We start from the raw sequence: 12,418 nt of genomic DNA, 5'->3' as shown, positions 1-12,418 counted from the left end.
GCTCTTGCAGGCTAGCTTATTCTTTTGGGATGTGGATGAAGACACTTAAGTGACCTGCTAAGGTCCTTGTCTTACAAAGAAACTTGACTCCTTCAGCGATGGAATCCTCTATTTAGATTCTAATCCTCCCAAAGGACCCAAAGAATGGGAAGGGACTCGGAGCATCATCCAGACTGACTCCCACAACCCACAACAGTATTTGTAGAGCTTTTTCTTATAGGGCTGCTAATTTAGCAGAGCAAAAAAGCACAAAAGTTCCTAAACATGGGTTTCCAGGCCCCAAAGGCAGACCCAAAAGTGTGCTTTCTGAGCATGGCAGTAGGTGGCCCAGTAAGCTTTGCATTTCACAGATGGGGAAGTGGGGCAGAGGAGGAGCATTTGACCTACCACAAGCCTACGACAAAGGGGAGGTTGCACCCAGCTGTCCCAGAATGCTAGATTCACGCTGGCTTTCAAATGAAGTGGTTCTCACTGCTCAACTTGCAAAGCTGTCCCAGCAGAAATTCCATTTCAGTTTGATCTCAGGGCTCAACCCTGCAATAACACCCTGATCTGGTTGTTAATCCCCCTAGATGAATGTCTGTTTTTCATCCTTAAGAATTCATCCATTGTGGGTAAGTGAGTGGCATTTTTGTCCCGAAGGCACGGTGAGGTCCACAACAACTTTAATCTCTGCTGAAGGAGGGACCCCCCTCTCCCTACAGCCTAGCAATAACCATGTGCTGACTTCTGAGAAATGTAGTATTTCCTTTGGGTAGCAACGCCCGCCCCCCCCCCCCACACACATTGGGATTGACATTTCCATTGTTCCTAAAGAATGTGGTTGTCATGCTAAGGTACTCAGGTTCTCTGCGCAGGTTAAACAGGGTTACTAGCAACTTCTAACAGCTTATATTTTCAAAAGGTGTATGGGTCCCGACTTGCTTCCTTTTGTGTTGAGCTGGTTAGTCAGGGCCCCTCAGAGCATGTGGCTCTTGAAATGATTGCATTGTCTGGACTGAGATGGGCAGGCCTCTCTGGTCAGTACTGGGTCTGTTATTTGTCCTGCCCTTCCACTATGCCAGCACTGGTGAGAATAGCATAATTAAGACATTTAAGAAAAAAGGGGGGAAAGTGCCCAGACGAAGAGCAACTCCCCCCCCCCCCCCGTCCTGCCAGTTCATTCTAAGCTCCAGAGTGGTGTGATAAAACTGTAAATGGTTTCTTTGGGTATGTTGGAGTAGTAAATGAAATAAATTGCAAGTTCGGAAACTCCTTCTGAATTCTCTTAAAATGCCTGGCATTAGGGGACCTTTTTTCAGGTGCTCATGAGCGCTGCTGCCAACCATCTTGAAGCAGCCCATTTTGCTGGGAACAAGGGAGATTCTGAGAGTCTGGAGAGCCTCTCTGGGGATTCATGTTATAGAAGCTGGTTCTAAGCGTTCAGGCAGGAGGCACACGCTTGCTAAACTTTGTGGGACCCCAATCAGCTGCTGGGCAAGAAAGCTGTGGCTTCTCCTCCCCAAGGGCAAGGCAGGCCCCTTTTTGCATGAAGTGCAAGTTCCTTCTGAGTGACTGCTCAGTGCTGTTGCCTTCTGGCGGAGGAATCTGACCGTTTCGGTTTGTCTCTGTTTCTCATTCTACCAGTTCTTGGCACTTCAGAATCAGTTTGCAAGATTATTGCATATTTCTCTTAAAACATGTCTTTTTGTGTGTAATTTGGGACGATGGACCGAGTTTTGCAAGCAATTTCCCACAATATAGTGCATTTCATGTGTTCTTTTCACATATGCATTTTATGTGCACTTTCCCCTAATGCATGCATTTTAAGTTAAGTATTTTAATTTATTTACTTGATTGGGGGGGCAGTTGCCCCCCTGCCACCCATGGCTAAGTCCATGGTGGTATTCACAGCAGCTAAAAAAAGAGAGAAACCTAAATAGCTTTTAAAATGATCCACTTTCCCCTAAAATACCTATGATGTATACATTCTTTCTTTAAAATACATAATTCTGCATTCTTTTCAATGCATTTTCTCCTAAAACATGCTGTTTTGTATGCATTTCCCCAGAAAATCTGCACTTTTCAATCCATTTCATAAAATACATATTTCTGTATGCATCCCCCCCAGCCCTGAAAAATTACAGTTTCCATCCCACACTCCCAACTGAAGCAAATTCGGTCAGCTCACTTAAAAATGTGTCCTAATGAATTTTGCCTCCATCCCTAAGAAGCAGAAGGAATCAACTTTTGGTTAGCTCGCGCTCTTCCAACCAGTGCTAGATCAAGGTTAGGTTCCCTAGGCTTAAGTTGCTCAGTGCTGGCATTCCTCCCCAGTAATTCTATCCACCGGCTACAGGGAGAGCTTTGTACATAAATCAATCTACAGAATGAATATCTTCTGCCTCAACAGTGGGATTCCTTGCAATCATAGCACTGAAACAATTTTAAACTGACAAACCGATCTGTGCAAACATTTTTTTAAAGGTGTATTTTAAAGCTGAACGATGACCAACCTTGACCCACGGAGCCTTCAGTGCTGCTTTGGCAGAATGGATTTGAGTTAAACCAGCCTCACTTTCTCACACTGCCCCCCCCCCCCCCCCGCCAAGCACATGTGCTTTCCCTTAAGCCTAAAGCAAAGCATGTATGTAAGTTCTGAAGGATCAGAGAGTTCAGTTTTTGGTGAAGGAAATGCTAGGATCCCTCTGCGTGTACCTTACACATCTGGTTTTGCTCTGGAAGGTAAGCACAGGAAATATAATCAGGCTTCGAGGCTTGGATCGTTGAGGGAATTTTCCATTAAGATATTTGTAAATAGTTCGATATTTCTTTATGGCAAAGTTCATTGGAAAATGAAGTGACAACAAGAAAATCTGCGGCGTATTGGACAGGAATCAACTGACTTGCCAGTTCTGTTTCCCCAGACACCTATAATGCAGCTATGAGCCTTCTTTACGGAGAATTTAATTGTGGGTGTGTTTTAATTTTATTTACATTTTAAAACCATTTCTGTCCTGTCTTTTCAGTTTTATGAACATCCAAAGCAGCATTAGTAAATATTGGAATTAATTAGTAGTGATAGTATCTCTGCATTATGTGTAATTACTATGAACAACCAAAAGAGATCAGCAGGTAAAGTGAACCCTGAAGAGCAGAAGAGTCCAGGGCCAAGCGCTGAGCCCTCCCTTCTCTATTTTTTTTAAAAAAGATATTTATTCAAGTTTTACAAAAAGAAAGCATGAGTTTACAAAATAGAGAAAGTTATAACAATAATTAACAAACTAACATTATAACAAGAATTAACAAACTAAAAAACACACATAGGGGAAAAATTTAGAAAAAAATATAAAATACAAAAAAACAGGTAGCTGAAAAAAGAAGTTTAAAAAAGAAAAAATATCCATTTTTCAATATCTTTGGGTTCATTTACTTGTTTCCTTGACCTCCTCACACCTCCCCTTTTTGTATTCCCGTTTACAAAAACATTTCAGCAAATCCTTACCCTCTTTCATTTATCTTTACTCTATATCTTAACTTATTATAACTGTATATTTTCATCCATTATCCATCCGTATTTACATGTTCTTATTAATCTTGTAGCCAATACCACTTATTTTCAATCCAACATCATTTTAACATTCATTAATTTTACAGTATTTCTGCAAATAGTCTTTAAATTTCTTCCAATCTTCATCCACCGACTCTTCTCCCTGGTCTCGGATTCTGCCAGTCATTTCTGCCAATTCCATATATTCGATCACCTTCGTCTGCCACTCTTCCAGTGTGGGTAAATCTTGTGTCTTCCAATACTTTGCAATCAGTATTCTTGCTGCTGTTGTTGCATACATTAAAAAATTTCTATCCTTCTTTGGCACCAATTGGCCGACTATGCCCAAGAGAAAGGCCTCTGGTTTCTTCAGGAAGGTATATTTAAATACCTTTTTCATTTCATTATAGATCATCTCCCAGAAAGCCTTAATCTTTGGGCACGTCCACCAAAGGTGAAAGAATGTACCTTCAGTTTCTTTACATTTCCAACATTTATTATCGGGCAAATGATAGATTTTTGCAAGCTTGACTGGTGTCATGTACCACCTGTAAATCATTTTCATAATATTCTCTCTTAAGGCATTACATGCCGTAAATTTCATACCTGTGGTCCACAACTGTTCCCAGTCAGGAAACATAATGTTATGTCCAACATCTTGTGCCCATTTAATCATAGCAGATTTAACCGTCTCATCCTGAGTGTTCCATTTTAACAGCAAGTTATACATTCTTGAAAGTATCTTAGTTTTGGGATCTAACAGTTCTGTTTCCAATTTTGATTTTTCCACCTGGAAGCCAATTTTTTTATCCAAATTATAAGCCTCTCTTATTTGATAATAATGAAGCCAGTCTCGCACTTTGTCTTTTAATTTCTCAAAACTCTGCAGTTTCAATATGTCTCCTTCTTGCTCCAAAATTTCCCAATATTTCGGCCACTTGGCCTCCATATTGAGCTTTTTCTGAGCCTTTGCTTCCATCGGTGACAACCACCTTGGGGAAAAATTCCTTCCAGTAGCACCTTAAAGACCAACTAAGTTAGTTCTTGGTATGAGCTTTCGTGTGCATGCACACTTCTTCAGATACCAAGAACTAACTTAGTTGGTCTTTAAGGTGCTACTGGAAGGAATTTTTTTTGTTTTGACTATGGCAGACCAACACGGCTACCTATCTGTAACTGGAACCACCTTGGGGTTTTGTTCTCAAGTAAGTCTTTATACCTTATCCAGACACTAAACAATGCTTTCCTGACAATATGGTTTTTAAATGCTTTATGTGCTTTAACCTTGTCATACCACAAGTAGGCATGCCACCCAAAAACATTATTGAAACCTTCTAGAGAGTCCTCCCTTCTCTAAAGCCGCTCTGAGGGAACGAAATGGAAGTCTGGTTAGGAACTCTGATATTCTGCGTCTCTTGGCAGCACCTTTTAAATAATTCTACTTATTCTATTTAAAAACCATTTTAAAACTGCTTAATATTTAGACGTGCCTAAGTGGCATGCAGGAATACAACATAAAAAAAGATAAAAGGGCATAATTAAAAACAGAAATTCAGTAGCAGAAGAGCACAGCATTATGGGTCAGGGGGAAGCAACTGATAGGCAGCACTTCACATATGGTAGAAAAAAGGGCATTCCTGAGTGCAGGTGCAATGACAGAAAAGAAACTCATAGCTCTTGTTGTTCTTACTGTAAAACTCCAATCCAAAATTGTGCAAGTAACCAGAAATGAATGGGTCACAGAATAAGAGAGGTGTAGGGCTGAAAAGGACCCCACGGGTCACCTAGCCCAAGCTTCTTGAAATGCAGGAATGACAGCTGAGTGAGAGTAGGTGCACCACTGCCATCATTTACATAAATGGAAAAGAAAAAAGACCCAATCAAAGTTCACAAGCAACCAAAGGCCTTCCTGAACAAGAAAGTCTTCACACTACTGCAGAGTTTAGAGCAGGAGTGAGGAACATTTTGTTGCTGGCAGGTCACATCCTTATCTCCCCATCCTGGAGGGATGACATCACTAGGCGTCATTGGCCTGACTCTCGGGACTTTAAAGCACAGTGTGGAGCTGCATGAAAGCCCTTTTGCAAAGAGCCCCACTCTGTCAGTGTGGCTCATGGGCAGACGAGCCCCCACTACTAATCAATTATTTCCTCCCAGCTTTAAGGGCTGAACTTCTGGAGAGCCTGGGGAAGGAGCGTGAACCTGAAGGATGGCAACTAGCAGTAATGCATTTTAATAAAATCTCTGCAAAATGCAAGATTGGGAAGAGTAGTAGTAGTAGATTGGGAAGGGGAAGGGGGCTCTGCCCCACTGACCTCAATCTGCCCTCACCCAGCCGTCACCTGCCTGTCTTCTTATTCATCACCATCATTTAATACCCACTCTTTACCATAAGGTTCCGGGGGGGGGGGTACAGCCATTGTTTAGAACAATTTACAATCACAAATACTAAGGTGGGTCCTAAAATATATACCTCAAGTATCAAAAGCTAGGATAAAGAGGAGCGTTTTCAGCATCACCCAAAAGCTGTATGGTGAAGGTGTCAGATACACCTCTGTGCATGCAGAGCATCACAAGTGGAGGCCACCCCAGATAATGCCCTCTCCCAGGCTGCTGCCCCCTAAGGCTCTGAGGGCAGAGGAACTACCAAGAGGGCCCCCTTTGCTGACCTCAGCACCTGAGAGGGTCTGTAGGGAAGGGCAAGTGAAGCCTGCCTCATGCTGGACTTCCAACACAAATGTGAGCGCCTTGAATTGGACCCTGAAACAAACCGGCAACCAGTGTAACTGTTTTAAACTAGGGGTTATGTGGGACCTTAGCAGAAGCCCTGCCAGTAATCCAGCCCTTGCATTCTGGACCCCTTGAAATTTCTGAGTCATCTTAAACCAGTCCAGGGGGTGAACTGCCTGCCAGCTCCCCCCTCCTGCGTCTCAGTGCTGTCCTTGTCAAGCTCAGCAGTGAGAAGCACGTCGGCAAAACTAGCATTAATTGGCTCCCCCTGTCTATTGGGAAATGGTTTATAATGAGTTGTCTTTTTTAATGTTTCAAGTGGTGATTCCCAAGAAACCTGAGGCCTTTCTGTTAGGTATAATTAGAGCAGAGCTTCCGAAGGAACTGTTTAATCTGTTTATGTGTGCTACAACAGCAGCAGCAACAAGAGTACACACAAAGATGGAAAGAAGAAGTCGCAGTGAAAGAAGATTGACTTATGAAGATGATGGAATATGCTGAGATGGCTAGACTAACTGAGAATGAGAGAACAAAATGAGAAATAAAATTGATGAATGGAAATACTTTGTGGAATATTTGAAAAAAGATCATGGTTATGTTAAGGCGTACGCAGGATTTGAAGTATAGCAACATAATAATTTGCAGTTTAATAATTTATAACAGTGTTTCCCAACCTTTTTTGGGCAAAGGCAGACTTGTTTCATGAAAAAAATCTCGAGGCACACCACCATTACAGCCCCGTGACGTCAGCGCGCAGCGTCACGCCGGGAGGGACGCACGAAAGTGTAAGTTTCAATTTTCCCCCCTCCCCCTTGCCTTCCTTCTGTGCCAACCGCCAAGAAAAAAGCCAAGAAAAAAGCCAAGACTTTAGGGCAGCAGGTCGACACGGAAGAAGCTCCTACCTAAGGACAGGTGCGACGGCCGTGTCCTCTTCTGCCACACTTGGCAGCCCTGCCTCACGGTCGTGACTCCCACCCTGATTTCTCCCCGCAGGTCGAGCGGCACAGGCAGCCCAATGTGTCCAGCCCAGACACAAGCCCCGCTTCCCCACTCTAGATCCTGAATGCGACCAAGTGCTCTGGACTCCCGAGCAGGGTGGGAAAGAGGACTCGCATCTGGTAGCCTCCGGGCTCCTCGCCTGCTCGAGGGATGGCATTGCAGGCAAGCTGCCGGCCGTGGCCATCGCCGCCCCCTCATGCGAGTGGACCTGCCCGGAGTGGTGGGCCGGGGGAGGCTCGCTCTCTGTGGGGATGTGGCCCGCACGCGCGGCCCCGCTTCCTCCTGCCCAGGGCTGAGCTCCTTACCCGCGATCTCGGTCTTGCGCACGCGGATCCCACTTATTCTGAAGCTCGCGCCACTAGCCGGGGCTCTCACACCGTGCCAGGGCGAGGCGGCGCGGCCCACTGACGTCATCGCGGCTCGCCGCCGCCCTTGACTTCCCTGTTCCCTCCCCTCCCTCGGGTCGCCGTGGTTACCGAGGACTGCAAGCTGCTCGGGCGAGCGTGGGGCATTAAGTGGGAGAAGGAAAATTTAAATTAAAACTCGCCTGAAGGCCGCCTCTCCGGATACAGTGGTGCCTCGCAAGACGAAATTAATTCGTTCCGCAAGTCTCTTCGTCTTGCGAGTTTTTCGTCTTGCGATGCACGGTTTCCCATAGGAATGCATTGAAAATCAATTAATGCGTTCCTAGGGAAACCGTCTTCAGACCAGGTCTGGGGACAGTCTGTCTCCCGACCTCTTCTGAAGGCTGGGGGGGGGGGACAAGGGCTTTTCTTCCCACCCCCAGCATTTTAAAAAACCCCGGGACAGCGGAGGACTTCTCCGCTGTCCGGTGCAATCTTAAAATGCTGGCGGGCGGCATTTTAAAATCGCCCGGGACAGCGGAGGACTTCTCCGCTGTCCGGGGCGATTTAAAAGCCCCTGGGAAGGCAGGCAGGGGGGACAAAGATTTTCACCCCCCGCCCGCCTTCAGAAGAGGTCCTGGACCTCTTCTGAAGGTGGGCGGGGGCGAAAGTCTTTGCTCCCCCCTGCCTGCCTTCCCGGTAGAGCGGAGAAAGGCAGCGCGTTTCTCCGCTGTCCCGGACGGCTTTTGAAGGCAGGCTTTTGAAAGCCGTCCGGGACAGCGGAGAAACGCAGCGCGCCCTTGCCGCTGCCCCCCGACTTGGCTGGAAGGCTGGCGGGGGGAGAAGCCTGCTCCTCCCCATCGCCAGCCCCGCAAACTCGGGGGACAGCGGGAGAGGCGCAGCGCGCCCTTGCCGCTGCCCCCCGACTTGGCTGGAAGGCTGGCGGGGGGAGAAGCCTGCTCCTCCCCATCGCCAGCCCCGCAAACTCGGGGGACAGCGGGAGAGGCGCAGCGCGCCCTTGCCGCTGCCCCCCGACTTGGCTGGAAGGCTGGCGGGGGGAGAAGCCTGCTCCTCCCCATCGCCAGCCCCGCAAACTCGGGGGACAGCGGGAGAGGCGCAGCGCGCCCTTGCCGCTGCCCCCCGACTTGGCTGGAAGGCTGGCGGGGGGAGAAGCCTGCTCCTCCCCATCGCCAGCCCCGCAAACTCGGGGGACAGCGGGAGAGGCGCAGCGCGCCCTTGCCGCTGCCCCCCGACTTGGCTGGAAGGCTGGCGGGGGGAGAAGCCTGCTCCTCCCCATCGCCAGCCCTGCAAACTCGGGGGACATCAGGAGAGGCGCAGCGCGCCCTTGCCGCTGCCCCCCGACTTGGCTGGAAGGCTGGTGGGGGGAGAAGCCTGCTTCTCCCCATCGCCAGCCCTGCAAACTCGGGGGACAGCGGGAGAGGCGCAGCGCGCCATCCCGCTGTCTCCCGACATGGTTTGGAGGCTGGCGGAGGGCTTCCTCCTCCCCCAGCCCCGCAAGCTCCCAGAGCGATGCCAAAGCTGCGCGCAGCTTCGGCATGGCTCTGGGTCCCGTTCTGGGGGAGGGGGAAGCTCGGGCTTCCCCCGCCCCAGCCCCACGCCTGGCGGTGGGGGAATAATTTTTTTCCCCTTTATCCCCCCCCCCCCCCGCCAATTTTTCCCGCGGCACACCAGGCAACGTCTCGCGGCACACTAGTGTGCCACGGAACACCGGTTGGGAAACACTGATTTAGAATAACGTATATAATGGATAAAATATAACTAACATAGCATCTTTATATGGGAATAAAAGAACACAATGGAAGGGTTGGTGGGAAGTCAACTTATTCTAAAAGAATTGGTAAAATTTGAAAATTTAATAAAAAATATTATAAAAAGAAAATAATTGGCTCTGCCTGCCATGGGCTCTTGGTGCCACCTCCTGTTGGTCTCCCTGGCTTATGCCCTGCCAGTCCCAATGGACACCATCCACTGCTGGAGAAAGAACCGCCAGAATTAGAACTTCCACTAGCAAATAGGAATGGCTGGAATGCAGGAAACTGCACCTAGTTTACCATATTTTTCGCTCCATAAGACGCACCTAGTTTTTAGAGGAGGAAAGGGGGAATGCCCCGTTTTTTGAGGATCAGCTCACAGTTGTGCAGCTTCCTTTCCAAAGGGGAAAAGCCCCTTTTTTGAGGATCTGCTCAAAGTTGTTGAGCTCACTTTGCAAAGTGGAAAAAATCCTGTTTTTATGGGGTTCAACTCACAGTTCTGCAGCTTCTTTAGGAAAGGAAAGGGAGCCGTTTCTACAGTTTTCAGACAGATAATCTAATCAGCCAGTCACATGTCGCTGGGGAAACGAACAGCCTCCTTGCAGAACATTCAACAATGGAGGCCTGGGCAAGGGGGCGGGGCCAGAAAGGGAGCCAGCGATTGACCACACATTCGCTCCATAAGACGCACAGACATTTCCCCTTACTTTTTAGGAGGAAAAAAGTGCATCTTATGGAGCGAAAAATACGGTAATTACATGAGATGCAAGACTCGGTCTCTTGGATACCAACCCACAGTGCCTATATTGTTTATTGGTATGGGAGGCTAGGTTTGAGGAAGCCCTGGAGGCAAGAGGGCATGCATGAAATGGGTTCAGGATGGTTTGCCCTATCAAGTGTTTCAGTAATGCTTAGGTCCCTTCAGATGCCACCAGGGGTGCTTCCCAGACCTTGCTGACCACCACAGTAGGTCTGTGACCACCAAGATATATGTTTCCAGTATTTTTAATGTAGAAAGAGTAGGAATGTAGATCAGTTAAGGTAGGAAGAAGCATTAGGAACCCTGGAAGCTGCCTTAGACTGAGTCAGACCAGTGGTGCCTCTAGCTCAGTATTGTCCACACTGACTGGCAGCCGCTCTCCAGGGTTTCAAGCAAGGGCCTCTCTCAGCCCCATCTGGTCATGCTGGGGATTGAATCTGAGACCACCTGCATGCAAAGCAGGTGCTCTATCACTGAGCTGAGGACCTTCCTTTTCCGTTTTTTAAACCGTTTGTATACTGTAGACTGTGTGAAAACGAGTGCTTGTGGAAATCTGGTATTATATATCCTCACATATTCTCTAGATCACAATCCAAATGATGACGACACCCTCAGTAGAGTTAGTGGTGTCCAAACACTGAACTGCTAATGTGCATCAAAACCTTTGGGTGAACATATTCATGTGCTAGTCCCTGTGCCTTGCTGAAGTCTTGCACCATGTTAGAAAGTTAGAATTTCTGAACCCTTGGTATATATTCAGTTTCTTGTAGAACCAGTTAGTTTTGGAATAATTGTGGCTTCTAATTCCAGTGATATTTCCTCCTCAGGGGTGTTCTTGCATAGTGAAGTTTCAACAACAGTAGACCAAGTCCCAAGACATAGCTCCCGTTTCCTCTATGTCTAGATGGAAGTGCTGCTACAATTTAAAACAGCAGTTTAAATAGCTTATGAACTGCTGTGCTTAGTGGAAATATTTGAATGGATTCCAGAGCCAAGGTGTGTGTTTGGAGAAATTGATGCATGTCTCAAGAAATTATTGCTCTATTCTTCCCTGTTTAGCAAACATCTTAAATCAATCTACCACAGGCATAATTCTGAAATGTACAAAGGAAGGCCATGAATGCTACTTCTGGGTGATAATCAACATAATCTTTTGTCATTCAGAGATTTTTCATCTAATGGTAGTAACACACAGTTTTGGCAAATGAGGAGGCAAGGTTGAGTTAATGGTGGCCTTTTCCAAAATCCAAAAAGGAATGCAAATTTCATAGGTCTGCTTAACATTTAACCTCCATTTCCTTACTCCACCCCAACAAGAGCACGCAAAACCTCAGATGTCTGGAAAATATAAGAACAGTTAAGGGAAGCAGCTGTTGAGCAATGGCTACTCTAGATCCAGATTACTTATGGAGCTGTGTGTGTGTGTGTGTGTGTGTGTGTGTGTGAGAGAGAGAGAGAGAGAGAGAGAGAGAGAGAAAGACTATATCCTCTTTATTCATCAGTTTATTTCAGTCAATAGACTAGAAATAAAAACCATAAAGTACACAAGAATCTCAGAACAAAACATATTGTAAGATGCATTGCAAAGACCACAATAGGAACTAACAGAAAAGAAGAGCCTGCTGGATCAGGTCAATGGCCCGTCTAGTCCAGCATCCTGTTCTCACAGGGGCCAACCGAATGCCCCAGTGGGGAACCCACAAGCCGGAGCTGAGCACAAGAACTTCCCCCTCCTGGGTCTCCAGCCACGGATTCAGAAGCAGTACTGCCTCTGACCATGGAGTCAGGGCACAGTTATCATGACTAGGAGCCATGGAGAGCCTTATTGTCCTCCCTGAATTTGTCTAGGTAAAGGACTCCTGACAGTTAAATCCAGTCGCGGACGACTCTGGGGTTGCATGCTCATCTCGCTTTACAGGCCGGCGTTTGTCTGCAGACAGTTTTTCTGGCTCATGTGGCCAGCATGACTAAGCCGCTTCTGGCGAAACCAGAGCAGCGCATGGAAACGCCGTTTACCTTCCCGCCGGAGTGGTACCTATTTATCTACTTGCACTTGACATGCTTTTGAACCTGCTAGGCTGGCAGGAGCAGGGACTGAGCAACGGGAGCTCACCCTGTCATGGGGATTCGAACCGCTGACCTTCCCATCGGCAAGCCCAAGAGGCTCAGTGGGTGGTTTAGACCAGTGTTCCCCAACCTTGGGCCTCCAGCTGTTTTTGGACTACAACTCCCATAATCCCTTGCTAGCAAGACCAGTGGTCAAGAATGATGGGAATTGTAGTCC

General features: G+C 47.2%; 1 protein-coding gene across 3 annotated transcripts in view; it reads left to right on the top strand.

Moving 5' to 3' along the window:
- THSD4 (thrombospondin type 1 domain containing 4) overlaps positions 1 to 12,418 on the top strand; it is a 360,765-nt gene that overhangs the window by 22,664 nt on the left and 325,683 nt on the right. The gene's annotated exons all lie outside the window — the stretch shown is intronic.

The sequence above is a fragment of the Podarcis muralis genome, chromosome 14 (assembly GCF_964188315.1).
Source record: "Podarcis muralis chromosome 14, rPodMur119.hap1.1, whole genome shotgun sequence".
NCBI classification, from domain to species: domain Eukaryota; kingdom Metazoa; phylum Chordata; class Lepidosauria; order Squamata; family Lacertidae; genus Podarcis; species Podarcis muralis.
This window is presented reverse-complemented; position numbering and strand designations above follow the sequence as displayed.